The sequence below is a fragment of the Pongo abelii genome, chromosome 10 (genome assembly GCF_028885655.2).
Source record: "Pongo abelii isolate AG06213 chromosome 10, NHGRI_mPonAbe1-v2.0_pri, whole genome shotgun sequence".
NCBI classification, from domain to species: Eukaryota; Metazoa; Chordata; class Mammalia; order Primates; family Hominidae; genus Pongo; species Pongo abelii.
In genome coordinates this window covers 107,473,140-107,495,340 of record NC_071995.2, presented here as the reverse complement: position 1 = coordinate 107,495,340, position 22,201 = coordinate 107,473,140, and the positions used below count along the sequence as shown (strand labels likewise).

At 49.5% G+C, this 22,201-nt stretch overlaps 1 protein-coding gene across 1 annotated transcript in view; it reads left to right on the top strand.

Moving 5' to 3' along the window:
* The first annotated feature begins 3,340 nt into the window (after positions 1–3,340).
* CORO1C (coronin 1C) overlaps positions 3,341–22,201 on the top strand; it is a 120,665-nt gene continuing 101,804 nt past the window's right edge. Inside the window, exon 1 of the mRNA XM_054527615.2 lies at positions 3,341–3,357. The gene's annotated coding sequence lies outside the window, so the exon portion shown is untranslated. The remainder of the gene's footprint in view (positions 3,358–22,201) is intronic.

The following is a 22,201-nucleotide window of genomic DNA, read 5'->3' as shown; positions in this document are numbered from 1 at the left end:
GTGGAGTGCAGTGGTGCAATCTTGGCTCACTGCAACCTCCGCCTCCCGAGTTCAAGCGATTCTCCTGCCTCAGCCTCCCGAGTAGCTGGGACTACAGGTGTGTGCCACCACACCTGGCTAATTTTTGTATTTTTAGTAGAGACGGAGTTTCACCATATTGGTCAGGCTGGTCTTGAACTCTTGACCTCGTGATCCACCCGCCTCGACTTCCCAAAGTGCTGAGATTACAGGCGTGAGCCACCGCGCCCAGCCATTTCCTTTTTTAACAGACGGTTTTGCTCTGTCACCCAGGCTGGAGTGCAGTGGCACGATCACAGCTTACTGCAGCCTTGAACTCCTGGGCTCAAACAATCCTCCCACCTCAGCCTCCTGAGTAACTAGAACCACAGGCATGTGCCACCACACCCAGCTAATTTTTATTATTATTATTTGTAGAGATGAGGGTCCCCTATGTTGCCCAGGCTGGTCTTGAGCTTCTGGGCTCAAGTGATCCATCTGCCTTGGCCTCCCGAAGTGGTAGGATTTACAGATGTGAGCCACTGCACCGGGCATGGATGACGTTTCTTGAGCCACACTGGACAAGGTGAGGCTTATTATTACTATTTTACAGATGAAAAAACTCAGAAGTTAAATGTCTTACCTAGATGGCCCAGACAGAATTCCAGAGCTGCCTCTTCCAGGAAGCCATTCCTGACAGCCCCTCCCCTAAACGCTGAAGAGATAACTATTTAGTATGAGTACCCCATGGATATGCCCAGGACTGTGAGCTCCCTGAGGGCAGGAGCTGGGTCAGGTTGATTGCTGTCTGCCCTATACCTGATATAATAGGTGCTCAATAAATACTTGTTGAATGACTGACTGACTGAATGAATGAATGATAGGGCTGATCTCTTTTCTCCTCTTGGGTCCTGAGAAGTTTGGGGAATCAGGCAAGTCTGAGTTTGAATCTTTGCTCTGCCACTTCCTGGCTGTGTTGCCTTGGCCCAGTTACGTAGCCTCTCTGAGCCTCTGTTTCCCTCTCTGCAAAATAGGGGTACAGTCTGTGGGAGGGTTGGAGAGGACCTACAATGACTGGCACATAGTAGGTACTCTATGAACAGCCTGGTAGAGAGACAGTTCAGGTCCTCCCTGGAGTCAGCCTGTCTGGGGTTTAAACCTCAGCTCCAACACTGACCGGGTTGTGTGACCTCGGACAAATCACTTTTCCTCTCTGGACCTCGTCTTCCAAATACTTCACTTGGGGATAATATTAGCACCAATTACTTGGCTGTAGTAAGAACTAAAGGAGGCAGTCCGCATAGTAAATCCTCCATAAACACGGGCTTCTGTGACTTAGGGTGAGCTCCTGGAGGACAGACAGGTGTCCCATTTTTTCCACCCCACCCCAGAACCTTGCTCAGTGCCAGGCACATAGTAGGGGCACAGATTGCTGAAGGAACTGAGTCTCCATTTCTGTGGCTACTGGGTGCAGACCTGGAGAGCCAGGGCAGGTTTCCAGAATGACCTCCCTCAACAGGCCGACTCTCCTGTGTTTGTCCATCTCATTTCCCAGCTAGTTGGAGGCAGAGCAGCAGCCCAGCCCTGGCCTTCTGTGCCAAGCCTGGTGGGGGCCAGCGGCAGCTGCTCCTCCAGGGGAGCGCCTCCCAATGGAGGCTGGGAAGGAAGGGAGGGCTGGGGAGGTGGAAGCCCCCTCCAAAGTTAGCCCAAGGCCCCCAGGGGAACATGCTACTCAGAAAGGAGAGCTGGGGTTCAAGCCTACCAACCCTACTTATAGCTGTATGACCGTAGACGCCTTGCTCCACCTCTTTGAGCCTTGCTTCCTGTACCGTGGGGCTGGTGGCCTCATAGGGTTGTTAGGAAGCAGGTGAAGCGTGAAGCATACAGTAAGTGCTCCATAAATGTACCGGTCATTGCTGCCCTTCTGACTTGTTGCAGTATAGCACCTGTCTTCTACAGATGGGGAAACTGAGGCCTAGAGAGAGGCAGTGACTTGTCCAAGGTCACAGAGCCTGTCTCTTGCTGGTTCCAGCTTCGGCCTTAGCCATTCTCCCTGCTCAACCCAAAGCTCAGCAGGGATGGGCTCCTGGGTGGACCAGGCAGGGGGTTCCCTTGGGCTGAGGGGACAGGAAGGTAGGGGTGGAGGAAGGGTTCGACAAAAACAGCCCCGGTGGGGGGCTGTGGCTCATGCCTGTAATCCCAGCACTTTGGAAGCCCGAGGCAGGCGGATCACTTGAGGTCAGGAGTTTGAGACCAGCCTGGCCAACATGGTGACACCCCCTCTCTACTAGAAATCCAAAAAATGTCCGGGCATGCAGCACACCTGTAATTCCAGCTACTCAGGAAGCTGAGGCGGGAGAATCGCTTGAACTTGGGAGGCAGAGACCGCCGTGAGCCGAGATCACGCCGCTGCACGGCACCACTGCACTCCAGCCTGGGTGACAGAGCGAGACCCTGTTTCAAAACAAAACAAAACAAAACCAGAAACAGCCCCTTTGCTGCAGGCCTCCGGGATGCCAAACATTTCGGTTGTTTTCTTATTAATCCTGAAAACACTATTAAAATGGTATTATTCTTAGCATTCCCATTTTACAGATGAGAAAACTGAGGTTCAGAGAGTTGCCTAAGCACACAATGGGAAGAGGGAGGCTCTTGGCCCCAGCCCCAGATCTGTCTGTTGAATGAAGGAAGAGACAGTGTCCCATTCAGGGGTGCACAGCGAGCTCTGTGGTTTGGTGAGTTCAGTCTGTCTCCCCGACCCCCAGATGACAGGTTAGAGGAGGACACAATGCCAGCAGCTCCTGGGCTTGGGATGTCATAGAAACTTCCAAAGAAAGGGGAAGAGAAAGCCCTGTCACCCTCGCCCCACCCCCACAGGTCGCAGAAGCGGCTCAGGGATGGCGAATGGGCGTGGAGGTGGCCTCCGCAGCCCTAGGGGGCAGGGCAGGGACGCTCTGAGCCAGATGGGGATGCCAGGCGCTGCCTCCCGCGACCACGCCCACAAGGTGCTCTGCTGCCTGCTGGACCTCGGCGCAAGTGCCTTCGAGCCGATGCAGACGCCCACCGCGCCACTTCCCCCGGGCTCCGGGGACCCCCTCCATCCTCCCGGCCTGGCCCTGGAGGCGCGACGCCCCGTCGTGTACCGTCTGGAGGAGGTGGCGCGCTGCCTGCACCTCCTGGAGCTCTTCAGCTCCGAGGGTCCCGGCTGCAGGCCCGGAGTGTCTACCGGCCTCCAGGTGCACAGGCTCCAGAGCGCCCCCCAGGGGACTCCGGGAGGCGCCTCTGCCTCCGATTCCCCTAGAGGGGACCGGCAAGTCCCAAGGTCCAACAGGAAGAAGGCAGAAAACCCCACCCGAAAAGGTGAGCACCTTTCGGGGGCTTTCTGCCCTCCATTGGACCCACAGATTCTAGGCACAGTTATCCCGGGGGGCATCCGTGGGTCTGCATTCTCAGTATTGCTGTCCACTTGCCCTGTGGTTTCTGGCAAACTCCTGGCCCTCTCTGACCCTCAGTTTCTTTATCTCTGCCACCAGAGATAAAGGGATCGGACTTTGGTTTTTCACTCTTAAAACTGAAGACAAGACCTCATTTCTGTGGGAGGAGGGCTCCACCTGTGGGATTATAAGGACAGCATCTGGGCCATACAAATCTTTTCCCTTTCCCTAAAAAAACTAGCTACGGAGCTACTTCTAGGGTTACAATATCTAACTCTTACAAGAATCCTCCCTGGAAAATGCTGTTACCCCATTTTATTGAAATGAAAACTGAGGTCGGGCACGATGGCTCACGCCTGTAATCCCAGCACTTTGGGAGGCCGAGGTGGGCGGATCACTTGAGGTTGGGAGTTTGTGATCAGCCTGGCCAACATGGTAAAACCCTGTCTCTACTAAAAATACAAACATTAGCCAGGCGTGGTGGCAGGCACCTGTAATTCCAGCTACTCTGGAGACTGAGGCAGGAGAATCGCGTGAACCCAGGAGGTGGAAGTTGCAGTGAGCCAAGATCGCGCCATTGCACTCCAGCCTGGGAGACAGAACAAGACTCTTATCTCAAAAAACAAAAAACAAACAAACAAAAAAAACAAAAGCTGAGCTTATAGTGAATGGGTTCAAGTTGCAGGAGAGGTCCACCCTCCTTCCAGGCCTGTCTGACTTCAAAGCCCCGTGCTTTTTTCCACTAATAATGCAGATTGTCTCCATGAAAGCCACACAGGCTGGATTCTCAGCAGGAATGGCCAGGGGTCCTTGCTCTTGTTGGTGCCACCCATCAGCTCTCTGAGGCCACTGCCCTGAAGGATCTTCAGGGATCCCTGGGGAACACCTCTCAGCTGATGTGGACAGGGCATCACTGGTACAGCCTCATGCCATGACCCAAAGCTTCCAAATGGAACGGAGGAGGGCCCCCATCACAGAAGTCCAACAGGGACCCCTGAATTGGGCGTGAAAGAGTGAGAAGAAATGGGGGTTGTGTGGGGAATTGGGTGTGGGAGTGTTCCTACCAGACTAAAGAACTGATGGGTGAGGCCAGGTGCGGTGGCTCATGCCTGTAATCCCAGCACTTTGGGAGGCAGAGGTGAGCGGATCACAAGGTCAAGAGATGGAGACCATCCTGGCCACAATGTGAAACCCATCTCTACTAAAAATAGGAAGAAAAAAAAATTAGCTGGGCGTGGTGGCGCAAGCCTGTAGTCCTAGCTACTTGGGTGGCTGAGGCAGGAGAATCACTTGGACCCAGGAGGCAGAGGTTGCAGTGAGCTGAGATCACACCACTGCACTCCAGCCTGGTGACAGAGCAAGACTCCATCTCAAAAAAAAGAAGAAGAAGAACTGGTGGGCCAGGTGTGGTGGCTCACCTCACACCTGTATCCCAGCACTCTGGGAGGCCGAGGCAGGCGGATCACTTGAGGTTCAGGAGTTCGAGACCAGCCTGGCCAACATGGGGAAACCCCATCTCTACTAAAAGTACAAAAATTAGCCGGGTGTGGTGGCAGGTGTCTGTAATCCCAGCTACTCGTGAGGCTGAGGCATGAGAATTGCTTGAACCCAGGAGGTGGAGGTTGCAGTGAGCTGAGATCGCGCCACTGCACTCTAGCCTGGGAGACAGAGTGAGACTCAGTCTCAAAAAAAAAAAAAAAAAAAAGAACTGGTGCAAAGGCCCGAAGGTAGAGGTGAGCACCCTGGCTTCCACAAACTCTAAGCAGCCAGTGTCACAGGTGGAGAGCCAGGTGGGGCAGTGGGCAGGACGCAGACCATGCCAGGCCTTGTAGGTCATTGGACTTGACCCTGAGGGCTTGGGGAGCCAAGGAGGGGTTGCAAACTGCAAAGAGGTGTGGTTAGCTTTTCCCTCTAGAGCTGCACTGTCCCATGTGGCAGCCACTAGTTAAATAAATTTAAATAAAACTAAAATAATTTAAATAAATTAAATATTAAAACAGTTAATTAAATAATTTAAATAAAACTAAATGAGAAATTCTGTTCCCTTGTCACACGTGCCCTGTTTTAAGTGCTCAATGGCTACTTGTGACTACCCTATTGGACAGCACAGATAGAGAACATTTCCAGCATTGCAGAAAGTTCTATAGACAGCACAGTGCTAGCGTTCACGCAGCGTTCTGGGTGGGAAGTGTTTTGTGGAGGAGACCAGTGAGGATGGGTTCCAAGGATTCAGGGAGAGATGTACGTGCCCAGTGCCTTGCATGGTCCCTAGAACACAGTAGGTGCACAATGAAAGACCACTGAATGGATGAATGGCCTGGATTAGAGTGGGATGGTGGGATGGAGGTGAGAGGATGATGGCAAGAGAACTTCAGAAGGCTAAATTTGTTGTTGTTTGTTTTTTGGGACGGAGTCTTGCTCTGTTGCCAGGCTAGAGTGCAGTGGCACGATCTCAGCTCACTGCAACCTCTGCCTCCAGGGTTTAAGCGATTCTCCTGCCTCAGCCTCCTGAGTAGCTGGGACTACAGGCATGCACCACCACGCACAGCTAATTTTTGTATTTTTAGTAGAGATGAGGTTTCACCATGTTGGCCAGGATGGTCTCGATCTCTTGACCTCGTGATCTGCCCACCTCGGCCTCCCAAAGTGCTGGGATTACAGGCATGAGCCACTGCACCCAGCCTAAATTGATGGGCCTTGGTGACTGGTGAAGGATGAGGGAAGCACCTCGGTCTGGCTTGGGCAGCTGAATGGACAGCGGGGTGTTTCCTGAAATGTGAACCCAGGAGGGAAGTCAGGTGTCAGGACGGGGATAAGCTCCCACCTGAGGGGCCTGTGGAACTGCCACATGGAGATGTCTGGGAGGCCACTGGCTGCTCGGCCCTGGAGGTGTGGGCCCAGCGGATTTGGGAATGCATGGGCCTGCCCAGGAGAGGATGAAACTGCAAGAAGAAGGGGCAGGGGGAGGGCCCTGGGGACACGAACATTGGAGAGGTGGCCAGAGGGAGAAAGAATGAAGGCAGCAGAGAGCAGTGCCGTGTCAGGGTCACCAGGCAGGCCTGTAAACCCAGACTGGGAGGCCCTGGATCCAGCCCTAGGAATTTGTCAGTGGCCTTGGAAAGAGAAGATTCAGGGTGGGGAGAGAGAAAGAGCTAAAGCAGAAGCGAAGAGGAGGAGGCAGCGAGTGGGCTGCAACTCTTGAAAAGTTTGTTGGTGAAGGGGTTAACACTGGTACTGAAGGTTGATGCAAGGTTATGGGAGATAATTTTTCCCTTGAGATGGAAAAGATTTGACCTGTTCACAGGTTAACAGAAAATGTGTGTGTGTCGGGGGCGTTGCCTAAGGGAACGATCAGCTCATAAACGGTATTTGTAACATGCTTGTAGGCTGAGGTGGCTCACACCTGTAATCTCAGCACTTTGGGAGGCCATGGTGGGAGGATCAGTTGAGTCCAGGAATTTGAGACCAGCCTGAGCAACAGGGTGAAACCACTTCTCTACAAAAAATACAAAAGCGTCGTGGCACATACCTGCAGTCCCAGCTACTTAGGAGGCTGAGGCAGGAGGATCACTTGAACCCAGAGGGTCCAGGCAGCAGTGAGCTATGATCGTGCCACTACACTCCAGCCTGGGCAACAGAGTGAGACTGTCTCAAAAAGGAAAAAAACAACCAACCAACCAACCAACCAACAAAAACCCAGCATGCTTGAGAGTGTGCACCAGTTCGTACAGTGATCTTCTGAATATCCCAGTGAGATAGAATCTTCTTATTTATCCCCATTTCAGAGATGAAGAAACTGAGGCCCAGCGTGGCTCAGCAGTTTCCCCATAGTCACACTGGGCAGCTTTTCATAATGTGCACAAAGACTTCATCCAGGCCAGCAGGGTCTGGTTTTGAATCTGGTTCCTTAGGCTCTGCTCCTGGATTAGTCCCCATGCTTTTCCTCCTTTCTATTTTGCTATTGTTGTTGTTTTGTTTTTTGTTGTTGTTGTTGTTTTTAGACAGACTCTTCCTCTGTCGCCCAGGCTGGAGTGCAGTGGTGAGATCTCTGCTCACTGCAACCTCTGCCTTCTGGGCTCAAGTGATTCTCCGGCCTCAGCCTCTCGAATAGCTGGGATTACAGACATTTGCCACCATGTCTGGCTAATTTTTTTTGTATTTTTAATAGAGACGGGTTTCACCATGTTGGCCAGGCTGGCCTTGAACCCCTGACCTCGAGTGATCCGCCCACCTTGGCCTCCCAAAGTGCTGGGATTACAGGTATGAGCCACCATGCCTAGCTTTTTCCTCCTTTCTGGATAAACAAACCACAAAGTGACTGGGCGCAGTGGCTCACGCCTGTAATCCCAGCACTTTAGGAGGCCGAGGCGGGTGGATCACTCGAGGTCAGGGGTTTGAGATCAGCCTGGCCAACATGGTGAAACCCCCACGCTACGAAAAGTACAAAAATTAGCCAGGTGTGATGGCACATGCCTGTAATCCCAGCTACTCGGGAGGCTGAGACAGGGGAATTGCTTGAACCTGGGAGGCGGAGGTTGCAGTAAGCCAAGATCATGCCACTGTACTCCAGCCTGGGTGACAGAGCAAGACTCCATGTCAAAAAAAAGAAATACTAATAAAAACAAAAACAAAACCATGATGTGATAGAAAAGAAGCACCAAAATTCCCAAGTGGAAATAATTTAGCCAGAGAGCATGAGCAAGGGAAGCCACTCACAGTACTGCGGTATTTTCAGATTTACAACATTTACATCCTGCCATCATCTCCCTCCCCAATAGGATGTCTTCTGAATTTGCAATAATATAGTAATTGTAGCAACTATTTTTAATGCTCTTATTAGGTTATATACCTTGCTAAGCATTTAAGTGTTATCTCATTAACTCTCGCAGCAACCATGAGAGGTAGGCCGTATTACTCTTTCCTTTTTAAGTTAGCAAATGGGGGCACAGAGAGGTGAAGTGACTTGCCCAGGGGCACACAGTACATCTTTGGCAGAGATGGAAGTCAAAGCAGGGTCTGTTTGTCACCACAGCTTGTGCCCATCTGTCAAACTACTTTATTAGTGTTATAGCAGAAAGCCTTGTTATTCTGTCACATCTGGCTTGCTGACTGAGGTGGGGGGAAAGTTAGCATCCCATTCTATCAGCTGATCAGCCTCTTCTTCCTTAGGGATATAATTGCCCTAAACCCCAGAAAAGGTTGCCATTGGGTCTGCAGGGACTGCAGCAGTCTGGCTGGAAGAAACCTGTATTTTCAGCCAGCTGCAATGGCTCACACCTATAATCCCAGCACTTTGGGAGGCCAAGGCAGGCGGATCACTGAAGGTCAGGGGTTTGAGACCAGCCTGACCAACATGGTGAAACCCTGTCTCTACTAAAAATACAAAACTTAGCCAGGCGTGGTGGCAGACACCTGTAATCCCAGGTACTCGGGAGGCTGAGGCACGAGAATCACTTGAACCTGGGAAGTAGAGGTTGCAGTGAGCCGAGATCCTACCACTGCACTCCAGCCTGGGCAACAGAGTGAGATCCATCTAAGAAAGAAAGGAAAGAAAGAAAGAGAGAGAAAGAAAGAAAAGAAAAGAAGGAAGGAGAGACAAACCTGTATTTTCATCTGCAAAAAGCTTTTTGAAACTTAGGAGTCTTAGGGAAACAGGGACAGATGGAGCCATATATTTCTTCCGGAAATGGTCTCCTTTTCTTTGCAATCCCTAGATAATGAATGTGCTGAGGTCAAGAAAAATGGCTGGTGATTTCCCACTGAACTGGGGGAGGGGAAGAAGGAAGAGGATGAACACCTGTTTATCATCAACAGGAGAAGGGGTAGCCCATGGCTCGCCCTTCCTTCCTTCCTTCCTTCCTCCCTCCCTCCCTTCCTCCCTTCCCTCCCTCCCTCCCTTCCTTCCCTCCTTCCTTCCTTCCTTCCTTCCTTCCTTGTCTCGCTCTGTCACCCAGGCTGGAGTGCAGTGGCATGATCTCAGCTCACTGCAACCTCTGCCTCCCAGGTTCAAGCAATTCTCCTGCCTCAGCCTCCTCCGGAGTAGCTGGGATTACAGGCACCTGCCACCATGCCCGGCTAATTTTTGTATTTTTAGTAGAGACGGGCTTCACCATGTTGGCCAGGATGGTCTCAATCTTCTGACCTCGTGATCCACCTGCCTCGGGCTCCCAAAGTGCTGGGATTACAGGCGTGAGCCACCGTGCCTGGCCTCCCATGGTCTTTCCTTGTCTGGAGTGCTCAGTGTCCTAATTGGTGTAGGTGACAGAGAGGATTAGAGGGGTGGATGAGAGTCAATCCCTGGCATCTAGCTGGACAGGCTATTGCTTAGAATCAAACCCCATTGGTGGCTGCTAAGCCTCTGATTTGAAAAGACACAGTTTGGTTAAAGGGATGTTTTAGTCATGTGGTAGTGGGTATTCAGAAGCTAAAGTGCCCAGCTTCCATTTTCTTTTTTTTTTTTTTTTTTTTTTTTTTTGAGATGAAGTCTTTCTTTGTCACCCAGGCTGGAATGCAGTGGTGTGATCTCGGCTCACTGCAACCTCCGCCTCCTGGGTTCAAGCAATTCTCCTGCCTCAGCCTCCTGAGTAGCTGGGATTAGAGACACGCGCCACCATGTCCAGCTAATTTTTGTATTTTTAGTAGAAATGGGGCTTTACCATGTTGGTCAGGCTGATTTCGAACTCCTGATATCAAGTGATCACCCACCTCAGCCTCCCGAAGTGCTGGGATTACAGGCGTGGGCCACCGCGCCCAGCCCCCAGCTTCCATTCTCTAGGGGGTTAAGGAGGACGCAACTGTGGCAGAATAGATTTTAAGAACCTACTTCTTTCCTTCCTGCATTTGGTCCCACACTGGGACTCCGTGAGCCTCAGTTTTCTACATATACTACTCAATCGCATGCCCAGCCACAGAAATAATTGTTGCTCAAAGTGTGGTGATGTCTTCCCGGTCCTTTATCTGGACATCTGCATGGATATATCCATTATTCCATTGCATGGCTGTGCTGGAGTTAACTCAGCCAATCTCATATAGATGTCTCAAATTTCTTACTATTAGAAATAATGCTGTAATGAACATCTTTTGCCTAAAACGTTGGTAGCACCTGCTGTCCATCCTTAGGCTGGATTCTCAGAACTGGCAATGTAGCTCCAAGATGGCCCCAACAACCCATGTCGTCTCATACTCATGCCTGCTATGCGCCAAATGCTTGTGTGTCTTCTCACTGAAGCCCTAACCCCTAATGTGGTGGATTTGGAGGTAACTGGGTTTGAGGAGGTCGTGAGCATAGAGTCCCCATGATGGAATTAGTGCCCTTGTAAGAGGCTGAAGAGGCCAGAGCTCACTCTCTCCACCATGTGAGGACACAATGAGAAGGTGGCCATCTGTACACCAGGAAGAGGTCCCTCACCAGAACCCAACCATGCTGGCGCCTTGATCTCAAACTTCCATGTTCCCAAGCTGGGAGCAATAAATTCCTGTTGTTTAAGCCATTCAGCCTGCAATATTCTGTTATGGCAGCTACAAAGGACTAAGACACTGCCCCCGTGCAGTCACCTTCCACCCTGAACCAGGCTAGCCCGAGTAGACAATAGAATATGGCAGAAGTGGCCAGGCACAGTGGCTCACGCCTGTAATCCCAACACTTTGGGAGGCTGAGGTGGGCAGATCACCTGAGGTCGGGAGTTCCAGACCAGCCTGACCAACGTGGAGAAACCCCATCTCTACTAAAAATACAAAATTAGCTGGGCGTGGTGGCATGTGCCTGTAATCCCAGCTACTCAGGAGGCTGAGGCAGGGGAATCACTTGAACCTGGGAGGCGGAGGTTGCGGTGAGCCGAGATCGTGCCATTGTACTCCAGCGTGGGCAACAAGAGTGAAACTCCGTCTCAAAAAAAAAAAAAAAGAATATAGCAGAAGTGACCCCGTGTGACTTTCAAGGCTGGGTCATTAAAGGCATTGCAGCTTCTCCCTTGAATTTCTTGAATCGCTCAATCTGTGAGGAGCCAGCTGCCGTGCTGAGGACACCCCAACAGCTTGTGGAGACGCCCACCTGAGGCTTCTTGCCAACAGCCAGCACCGGTTTGTCAGCCATGTGGGTGAAACGCCTTGGAAGTGGACGTGGGATCTCAGTCAAGCCTTCATCCAATTACAGACTCATGAGAGACCTTCAACCAGAGCCACACAGCCAGGCTACTCCCAAATTCCTAACCCACAGGAGATAAGAAGTAATCAATGACTTTGGTGTTTTAGGCCAGTATGTTCTGAGTGATTTGTCCCATAGCAGTGGAGCTAATAATACTAGATCAAAGACCAGAGCCTTCTTAAGATTCATGATCTAGAATTCCATTTTTTCTTCCCTTTTATTTTCCTTTTTTTATTTTTAGATAGAATCTTGCTCTGGTTGCCCAGGCTGGAGTGCAGTGGTACGATCTCGGCTCACTGCAGCCTCTAACTCCTGGACTCAGCTGATTCTCCCATGTTAACCTCCTGAGTAGCTGGGACTACAGTCATGTACCATCATGCCCGGCTAGTTTTTTGTATTTTTAGTAGAGACAGGGTTTCACCATGTTGCCCAGGCTGGTCTCGAACTCCTGGACTCAAGCAATCTGCCCACCTCGACCTCCCAATGTGCTGGGATTACAAGTGTGAGCCACCACGCCCAGCCACTTCTCTTTTCATATCACCAGATTGTCAGTTATTTTTTTTGTTTTCTCCTTTTGTGTTGTTATTGTTGTATTTGAGCAGGGTCTTGCTCTGTCACCCATAGTGGAGTGCAGTGGCGTGACCACGGCTCACTGCAGCCTCAACCTTATGGGCTCAAGTGATCCTCCCATCTTGGCCTCCCAAAGTATTAGGCTTACAGGCTTGAGCTGCTGCACCTGGCAAGATTGTCAGTTCTTATTCTGACATGTAATTGGCCTGCATGATCTAAGGTGATCTCCTGATAGGAGTTCCTGTCAGCTCTGGGGATGTGGGATGTGTTTTCAAAGCCCCATGTGTGACCAACAGCTAATTTTGTATTTTTAGTAGAGATGGGGTTTCTCCATGTTGGTCAGGCTGGTCTGGAACTCCCGACCTCAGGTGATCTGCCCACCTCAGACTCCCAAAGTGTTGGGATTACAGGCGTAAGCCACTGTGCCTGTCCACTTCTGCCATATGGGAATTTCCTCGCTATTCCCATAGAAAGATTTGTTTTTTATTTGTGGCTGTGAATCTTCCAGGGCAGGATGTTCACAGTTTGTTACTTGTGCCCAGCTAAACCATCTAATAGCCAAAGCCAGGCAGCAGAGAAAGCTCAGCCTGTTATAAGTTAATTGGTCTTTGCTTTCTCTGGATCCTCAAAAGCTTTTAAAGGAGTATAAGCAAAAACAGCTGGCTTGGGCCGGGTTGGTGGCTCATGCTTGCAATCCAGGCACTTTGGGAGGTTGAGATGGGAGGATCGCTTGAGCCCAGGAATTTGAGACCATCCTGGGCAACATAGCAAGACCCCATCTCTGGAAAAACAAACAAGCAAAAAACAGCTGGCTTATTAAATAATACTTCAGCTGAGCATGGTGGCTCACACTTGTAATCCCAGCACTTTTGGGAGGCTGAGGCAGGCAGATCACCTGAGGTCAGGAGTTCGAGACCAGCCTTGACAACATGGTGAAATCCTGTCTCTACTAAAAATACATAAATTAAGGTCGGGCACAGTGGCTCTCACGCCTGTAATCCCAACACTTTGGGAGGCTGAGGCGGGCGGATCATGAGGTCAGGAGTTCGAGACCAGCCTGACCAACATGGTGAAACCCCGTCTCTACTAAAAATACAAAAATTAGCCAGGCATGATGGTGCACACCTGTAATCCCAGCTACTCAGGAGGCTGAGGCAGGAGAATCACTTGAACCCGGGAGGCAGAGGTTGCAGTAAGCTGAGATCGCACCACTGCACTCCAGCCTGGGCAACAGAGCGAGACTCCATCTCAAAAAAAAAAAAAAAAATACAAAAATTAGCTGAGTGTGGTGGTGTGCGACTGTAATCCCAGCTATTGGGGAGGCTGAGGTGGGAGAATTTCTTGAACCTGGGAGGCGGAGGCTGCAGTGAACCAAGATCGCGCTATTGGACTCCAGCCTGGGCAACAGAGTGAGACTGCATTTCAAAAAAAAAAAAAGAAAGAAGTAATACTTCATCAGAGGCCATACAACCGGAATAAGGGTTATAATGAGGAAGTCAGCTTCCATTTTCATAGCTCATGTACTGAACAGATGCCCCATGTGATGTGCAGACCCAGGGAACCTGCATGGGCACGTAGAGACATATCCAGGGCTCCATTCCTTTCATCACTAATATGCCCAGTAAATATTTCATCACCTGGTGAACCCTGTTGGGCTTTGGGAAAATTCAGATGAATGGAAATCATGGTGGTCCCTGCACTTGAGGTTGTTTACAGAGGCAGTAAATGGAGTAAAAAGTCCACAGATGTTGTAGTTTGAAGTAGGTTCAAATCCCAGCTGCATGTGGTGATGTGCACCTGTAATCCCAGCTACTCGGAAGGCGGAGGCATGAGAATCACTTGAACCTGGGAGGTAGAGGTAGAGGTTGTAGTGAGCTGAAATCACATCACTGCACTCCAACCTGGGTGACAGAGCGAGACTCCGTCTCAAAAAAAAAAAAAAAAAATCCCGGCGGCATCTTCTAAAAGCTGTGTGACCCTGGATAGGTTCCTGGACCTCTCTGAGCCTTAGTTTTCTCTCGCTTTCTTTCTCTTTATTTTTTATTTTTGAGACAGGGCCTCATCTTTCATCCAGGCTGGAGTGTAGTGGCGCGATCACGGCTCACTGCAGCCTCGACCTCCCGAGCTCAGGTGATCCTCCCACCTCAGCCTTCCATGTAGCTGGGACCACAGGCTCAAACCACCATGCCTGGCTAATTTTTGTATTTTTTTTTTGTAAAGATGAGTTCCTGCCATGTTACCCAGGCAACTCTTGAACTCCAGAGCTCAAGCAATCTGCCTGCCTTGGCCTCCCAAAGTGCTGGGACTACACAAGAGCCACTGTGCCCAACCAGTTTTATCTGTGTGTGTGTGTGTGTGTGTGTGTGAGTGTGTGTGTGTGTGTGTGTGTGTATGTGTGTATGTGTTGTGGGGGGGTTGTGTTGTTGTTGTTGTTTTGAGACAGGATCTCATTCTGTTGCCTAGGCTGGAGGGCAGTAGTGCAATCACAGCTCACTGCAGCCTTCATCTCTCCAGTTCAAGTGATCCTCCTGCCTCAGCCTCCCAAGTAGCTGAGACTATAGGCATGTACCAACACACTCAACTATTTTTTTAATTTTAAAATTTTTAATAGAGACAAGGTCTTGCTATGTTACCCAGGCTGGTCTTGAACTCCTGAGCTCACACAATCCTCCTGCCTTGGCCTCCCAAAGTGCTGGGATTACAGGTACGAGCCACCATGCCCAGCCTCTTTTAAAAGGAGAGAATAATTGTCTCTATCTATTTGGGATGTTTTGAGGAAATATGAGCTATGCATGTGAAACACTTAGTACCTGGCCTAGCATGTGGCATGTGTTTAACAACTGCTGAGTTTATTATTGTTAGCAGGAAAATGTCCTGTGGTGTGCTGGATGGGCTCATGACAAAATTAGACCCATCTTTGCACTTCAACTGCATTCTGGGGATCAAATGCCTTCACCACTCTGAGCCTCAGTTTCTTGATCTGTAGAATAGGTCTAATCAATGTCCTTGCTGAGCGTTTGTGCAGATTAGACGGGGCAATGTATATATACGGACACTTAGCACACAGGTAGCATTTGTATTAGTAGGAAAGACAATCAGAAGAGCAAATAATTGCAACACAGTATGATGAATGTTGTAGCAAAAGTCTTTACACAGGTTTTTTTTTGTTTTGAGACAGAGTCTCGCTCTGTCGCCAGGATGGAGTGCAGTGGTGCGATCTTGGCTCACTGCAACCTCTGTCTCCTGAGTTCAAGTGATTCTCCTGCCTCAGCCTCCTGAGTAGCTGGGACTACAGGCACCCACCACCACGCCCGGCTAATTTTTGTATTTTTAGTAGAGATGGTGTTTCACCATGTTGGCCAGGATGGTCTCAATCTCCTGACCTCATGATCTGCCTGCTTCAGCCTCCCAAAGTGCTGGTATTACAGGCATGAGCCACCATGCCCGGCCCTTTACATGGGTTTTAAGACCTGGATGTGATTTCTGAGAAATCAGACTGCAATCCAGTTGTATAGCCAGGACCTTAAAGAGGAAATCCTCATTTGACTTTAGTGCAGGAACTCTGGCCTGCAGAGACAGGATCCTGTGCTGTGGACAGACAGTCCTGGAACTTCCAGAAGCCATGGGGTTGTAATGAAGAGTCTATTAGACCAGGCCAGGAGCAGTAGCTCATGCCTCCCCAACACTTGGGGAGGCCAAAGTGGGAGGATTGCTTGAGGCCAGGAGTTTGAGACCAGCCTGTGCAGCACAGTGAGATCCCACCTCTAAAAAATAAAAACAAAATAAAATAAAGAGCCTGTCAGACCAAATGAGACAGGTGCAGTGGTAGACACCTGTAGTCCCAGCTACTGAGGAGGGTGAGGCAGGAAAGTTGCTTGAGCCCAGGAGTTTGAGGCTGCAGTGTGCTGTGATTGTACCTGGGAATAGCCACTGCACTATAGCCTGGGCAACACAGCGAGACCCCATCTCTTCAAAAAAAAAAGTATCTGTCAGACCAGGGTGCAAAATTCAGCTCTACCACTGACTTAGCTAAGTGAAATTTATCAGTGAAGTCACCCTTTGAGCCTCAGTTTCCTCGTCTGTAAAATCATGTTAATGATGACAGCTAGCATCCACTGAGGGTCAGCTGTGTGCCAGATCTTGTTTTAAGTAATTCACTATTTTTTTTTTTTTTTTTTGAGACAGAGTTTTGCTCTTGTTGCCCAGGCTGGAGTGCAATGGCACAATCTCGGCTCACTGCAACCTCCGCCACCCGGGTTCAAGTGATTCTCCTGCCTCAGCCTCCCGATTAGCTGGGATTACAGGCATGCGCCACCACACCTGGCTAATTTTGTATTTTTAGTAGAGACGAGGTTTCTCCATGTTGGTCAGGCTGGTCTCAAACCCCCAACCTCAGGTGATCCACCCACCTTAACCTCCCAAAGTGCTGAGATTACAGGCGTGAGCCACCGCGCCCGGCAAGTAACTCACATTCACTAGCTTCCTTACTCTTCATAACAGCCCCATGAACTAGGTGCTATTGTTATATCACCATTTTACAGATGAGAAAGATGTGACACAGGGAAGTCAAATCACTTGCTGGTAAATAGCCGAGCCAGGATTTAAACCCAGGCAGCCTGAGTTCTCAATCAGTGCTCTTCACTTTTAACTCTGCAGCTTTATTTATTTTTTATTTTTTTGAGAGAGAGTCTTGCTCTGTCTCCCAGACTGGAGTGCAGTGGCACGATCTTGACTCACTGCAACCTCCGCCTCCCAGGTTCAAGCAATTCTCGTGCCTTACCCTCCAGAGTAGCTGGGATTACAGGCGTGTACCACCACACCCAGATAATTGTTTTTTATTTTTAGTAGAGATGGGGTTTCGCTATGTTGGCAGGCTGGTCTCAAACTCCTGAACTCAGGTGATCCGCCCGCTTCAGCTTCCCAAAGTGCTGGGATTACAGTTGTGAGCCACCGTGCCTGGCTGTCTCTGCAGCTTTATATTCCACCCAGTGGGGTTTGGGGGAGGATAAAAAGTACAACGGGTGTACAGTGGTGACCTAAGTGTCTCCAATGCAGGGCATGCTCGGTAAAGGGAGCTGCTGGGTATTTTTTGCTATTCTTATTCTGTCTTGTCTAAAGAAAGTGTTTTTTATTCATACATATTTTAGAAAGGTCATACATCCCTAGCCCCCTTTGCTGGCCATCAAATGGACAGAGCAGATGGCCAGGACCCAGTGGAGTGTGATGAACCCTTGAAAGTCCCCCAGTGAATGGTGTGACTTCAAAGAGGCTACATCCTCCAGCTTGCCATGCGGGTCTCTACCCCATGATCCAGGCTGGGTGGATCTCTGCAGACCTTCTAAGCATCTGATTACAGGTCTGATGCAGTAATGAGGCCAAGGTCATGGCCCGGCTCTCCCAGGGGGCCACTGAGCTGAGGTGGTGAGCACAGCTGTCACTCTGCCAGCTGTCTCATTCATGCCGGGCCCTGCTTCAGGCGGCTGGAGATGGCAGAGGGGAGCCCGCTGCATGGTAGAGGGAAAGACATTGAGTGTTGGCTCTGTGGTCTTGGCCAAGCCTCTTTGAGCCTCAGTTTCTTCATCCCTAAAGTGGGAAGATTACGTATTTGTATTCTTATCTATTGCTGTCTAACAAACCATCCCCAGGTGTTTGTGGCTTAAAACAATAGCATTTATGTAGCTCACCATTCTGGGGTCTGGCTTGGCTGTGAGTGTGTCAGCTGGAATGTCAGCTCATGTCTGGGTGGTCTAGGATGGCCTCACTCACACGTCTGGTGGTTGACAGCTGTGGGCTGGGGTGATGGGGTATGCCTGGGCATTGGGACTCTCATCCTCCAGCAGAAGAGCCTGAGCTTCTTCAGTTGGTGGCTGGGATTCAAGTGTAGCAAGATATAACAAGCTCCCTATGCAAGCTCTTTCTTAGCCCCTGTTTGTGTCACGTTCACTGATATCTCTTTGGCCAAGGTATGGCCCATGGTCAAGGCCAGAGTCAGGGTAGACAGCAACACCACAGGGCTCCATATAGGAAAATAATTTGTGGCTATTGTTGCAATTGACCACAGTGTCCCAGGCAGAGATTTTGGGAAGAACAAATGAAAAATGGTAGGGTTCTGAGTAGTCATAAAAATATTAGCAAACATTTGGCTGGGCGTGGTGGCTCATGCCTATAATCCCAGCACTTTGGGAGGCCAAGGTGGGAGGATCACTTGAGGGTCAAGAGTTCCAGACCAGCTGGAACCTTGTTTCAACTAAAAATACAAAAATTAGCCAGGCATAGGCATGGTGTCTCACACCTGTGATCCCAGCACTTTGGGAGGCCGAGGCAGGTGGATCACCTGGGGTCAGGAGTTCGAGACCAGCCTGGCCAACGTGGTGAAACCCTGTCTCTACTAAAAATAGAAAAATTAGCCTGGTGTGGTGGCAGGCACCTGTAATCCCAGCTACTCCGGAGGCTGAGTCAGGAGAATCACTTGAACCCGAGAGGCGGAGGTTGCAGTGAGCTGAGATCATGCCATTGCATTCCAGCCTGGGCAACCAGAGTGAAACTCTGTCTCAAAAAAAAAAAAAAAAAAGAAAGAAAAATTAGCCAGGTGTGGTGGTGCACGGCTGTAATCCCAGCTACTCAGGAGGCTGAGGCATGAGAATCACTTGAACACAGGAGGTAGAGGTTGCAGTGAGCCGAGATCACGCCACTGCACTCCAACCTGGACAACAGATCGAGACTCCATCTTAAAAAAGTAAAATAAAATAACAATAATAACAAACATTAATTGGAACGTAATAGGGGCTCCAACATCTTGCATGAACAGTCCTCATTTTCCAGGCAAGGAAATGTGGTTCAGAGAGGTTGAATGACTTACCCAGGGTCACACAGCTAATTAGTGGGAGGGCTGGACTTGGAACCCAGAGCTGTCTAATTCCAAAGTTCATGTTCACAGCAATCCCTTCTGCTGCCTCCCAGCACATGCAATTCAGTTCCAACATTAATAGGGATTAATAGAAGCCCCTATCTGGGATGCAAGCCCAGTTTCTCCATCCCTCATGAAGGCCTGACTTCATTTGAAAGAAGCCAGCTGACTGTTTTGCCTGTCATCTGTATTCCAGGATTGAGCACAGTTGAGCCTCGCACAAAGCAGAAACTAGAGAGCATTTGTTTGAATAAAAGAAATTGCCACCTATTCCCATAAGGATTTATGTATGCAGGCAGACGTGGAGGGAGCTGCTTTGCACCCCACATTGCAAATACTAGCTCCTCCCTGCTACTAACAATTTTGGTGGCAAGATTATCTGTTTCTGAGCATATGTTCTCCCCATCTCAGCTTTCCTTAGGGAGAAAACTATTTTCTCACCTCTCAGAAAAGGAGGTGACACTTAATGTAGGGAGAGAACAGATGATCTTACATCTAACTTTTCTGCTGGGAAAGGCAACAGCTGATGGGGGATATGATCCAAACCTGCAAAGGAAAAGGGAACGCATTTCCAGCCACCTGAAGGAGGAGCTCATGTGTTCCCAAGGGCCCAGGCCTGGTGTGATTCATCTTGGCTTGTTGAGGGATTCTTGATTGCAGAGAAGCACGTTGTGCTTGAGGTTCTGCCTGCAGCTCTGAAGCTGGGTAGAGGGACCATGCAGGCTTGTTCAATTGGTTTCTCTACTTTTGTTTATATCTGAAAATTTCCATAATTAAAAACAACAGGCCAGGTCTGGTGACTTATGCCTGTAATCCCAGCATTTTGAGAGGCCGAGGTGGGAGGATTGCTTGAGCTTAGGAGTTTGAGACCAGCCTGGCCAACACAGCGTAGACCTCTATCTCTACAAAAAATACAAAAATTCACCAGGTATGGTGGCATGTGGTTGTGTACTCCAAGCTACTCAGGAGGCTGAGGCAAGAGGATTGCTATGAATTTGAAGCTGCAGTGAGCCTTGATTGCACCACTGCACTCCACTCCAGGCTGGGTAACAGACTGAGACCTTATCTCAAAACAACAACAGAGCAATAACTCAACAATCTGGGCATGGAGGAGAGCAGAGTGCAAGCCCTGAAGTCAGAAATACCATATGATTTTTTTTTTTTTTTTTTGGGACAGTCTTGCTCTGTCACCCAGACTGGAGTGCAGTGGTGCGATCTCAGTTCACTGCAACCTCTGCCTCCTGGGTTCAAGAAATTCTCCTGCCTCAGCCTCCTAAGTAGTTAGGATTACAGGTGCCCACCACCACGCCCAGCTAATTTTTGTATTTTTAGTAGAGACAGGGTTTCTCCATGTTGGCCAGGCTGGTCTCAAACTCCTGACCTCAGGTGATCCACCTGCCTTGGCCTCCCAAACTGCTGGGATTACAGGCGTGAGCCACCGCGCCCGGCCTAGAAATGGTATGTGATTCTTAGCCTCAGTTTCCTTTTCTGTAAAATGGGCATGATAATAGGCCCTATACCCTAGGATTGCTGTGAGGATTAAATGAGATCTTTCCTGTAAAGCTCTTAGCCCAGGAAGATCTAATAAGGCTCCATATGTCTGAACAGCCAGGGTTTCTCAACCTCACTCCTATTGACATTTGGGGACTAATACTTCTTTGCTGTGGGGCGGGGTGGGGACTGTCCCATGCATTGTAAGATGTTCAGCAGCATTCCTGGGATCTATCCACTGGATGCTAGGAGCACCTCCTAGTCAATGACAACCAAATACTGTCTCCAGACACTGCCAAATGTCCCCTGAGGGGAGGTGGGGAGTAAAGTTGTCCCGGGTTGAGAACCACTGGCCTAATCCTTTGTTGTTATTAATTAGCAGTAATTCTCTTTTCCTGTGAGGCTGAATATCTGATTTGTGAGGGGAGTTTGGCCAGGCTGGGCTTTGGATACTGCAGCTCTTGCCGTTGCAGACAGCACAAGCAATTGCAAGGTTTATTGCCTCAGTAATGAGATTTATATGGATGAGCGGGCACATTTTGTGCCAAGATTCATACCTAAGTTTTGAAAAATCTGCACGAGAGCATTATCTGGAAATTTTTCCAGCTGGAGTTCTACTGAGTTTGTCAAAGGGTGACATTGGGCTCAGGATCTTGATACAATACCTTGAATTTACAGAATTCCTTCCTCTCTTAAAAAAGACATAACTTGGCCAGGCATGGTGGCTCATGCTTGTAATCCCAGCACTTTGGGAGGCTGAGGCAGGAGGTCAGGAGTTTGAGACCAGCCTGGCCAACATGGCAAAACTGGCAAAACCCTCCATCTTCACTAGAAATACAAAAATTAGCTGGCCATGGCGTCACACGCCTGTAGCCCCAGCTACTCGGGAGGCTGAGGCAGGAAAATTGCTTGAACCTGGGAAGCAGAGGTTGCAGTGAGCCGAGATCATGCCACTGCACTCCAGCCTGGGTGACAGAGTGAGGCTCTGTCTCAAACAAACAAAAAAATTTAAAAACAAAAAAGACAATAACTTTTCTGATTTCCAATGACTGAATGTACTTTGCAGAAAAATTAGAAAATACAGAACGGAAGATATGAAAAAGAAACTTACCCATTGTGATGGTTAATTTTTTTTTTTTTTTTTTTTTGAGACGGAGTCTCCCTCTGTCACCCAGACTAGAGTGCAGTGGTGCAATCTCAGGTCACTGCAACCTCCATCTCCTGGGTTCAAATGATTCTCCTGCCTCAGCCTCCTGAGTAACTGGGACTATAAGTGGATGCCACCACACCCGGCTAATTTTTGTATTTTTAGTAGAGATGGGGTTTCATCGTGTGGCCAGGCTGGTCTCGAACTCCTGACCTCAGGTGATCCACCCACCTCGGCTTCCCAAAGTGCTGGGATTACAGGCGTGAGCCACGGTACCAGGCCAGTGGTGGTTAATTTTATGTGTCAATGTAACTGGGCCACAGGATGCCCACATATCTAATTAAACATTATTTCTGGTGTGCTTGGGAAAGTGTGTTCAGAAGAGATTAACATTTGAATCGGCGGACTCAGTAAAGCAGGTGGCCCTCTCCAATATGGATCATCCAACCCATTGAGGCCCTGAGGAGAATAAAAAGGCTGAGAAAGGTTGGATGCGCTCTCCCTCTGCCTGT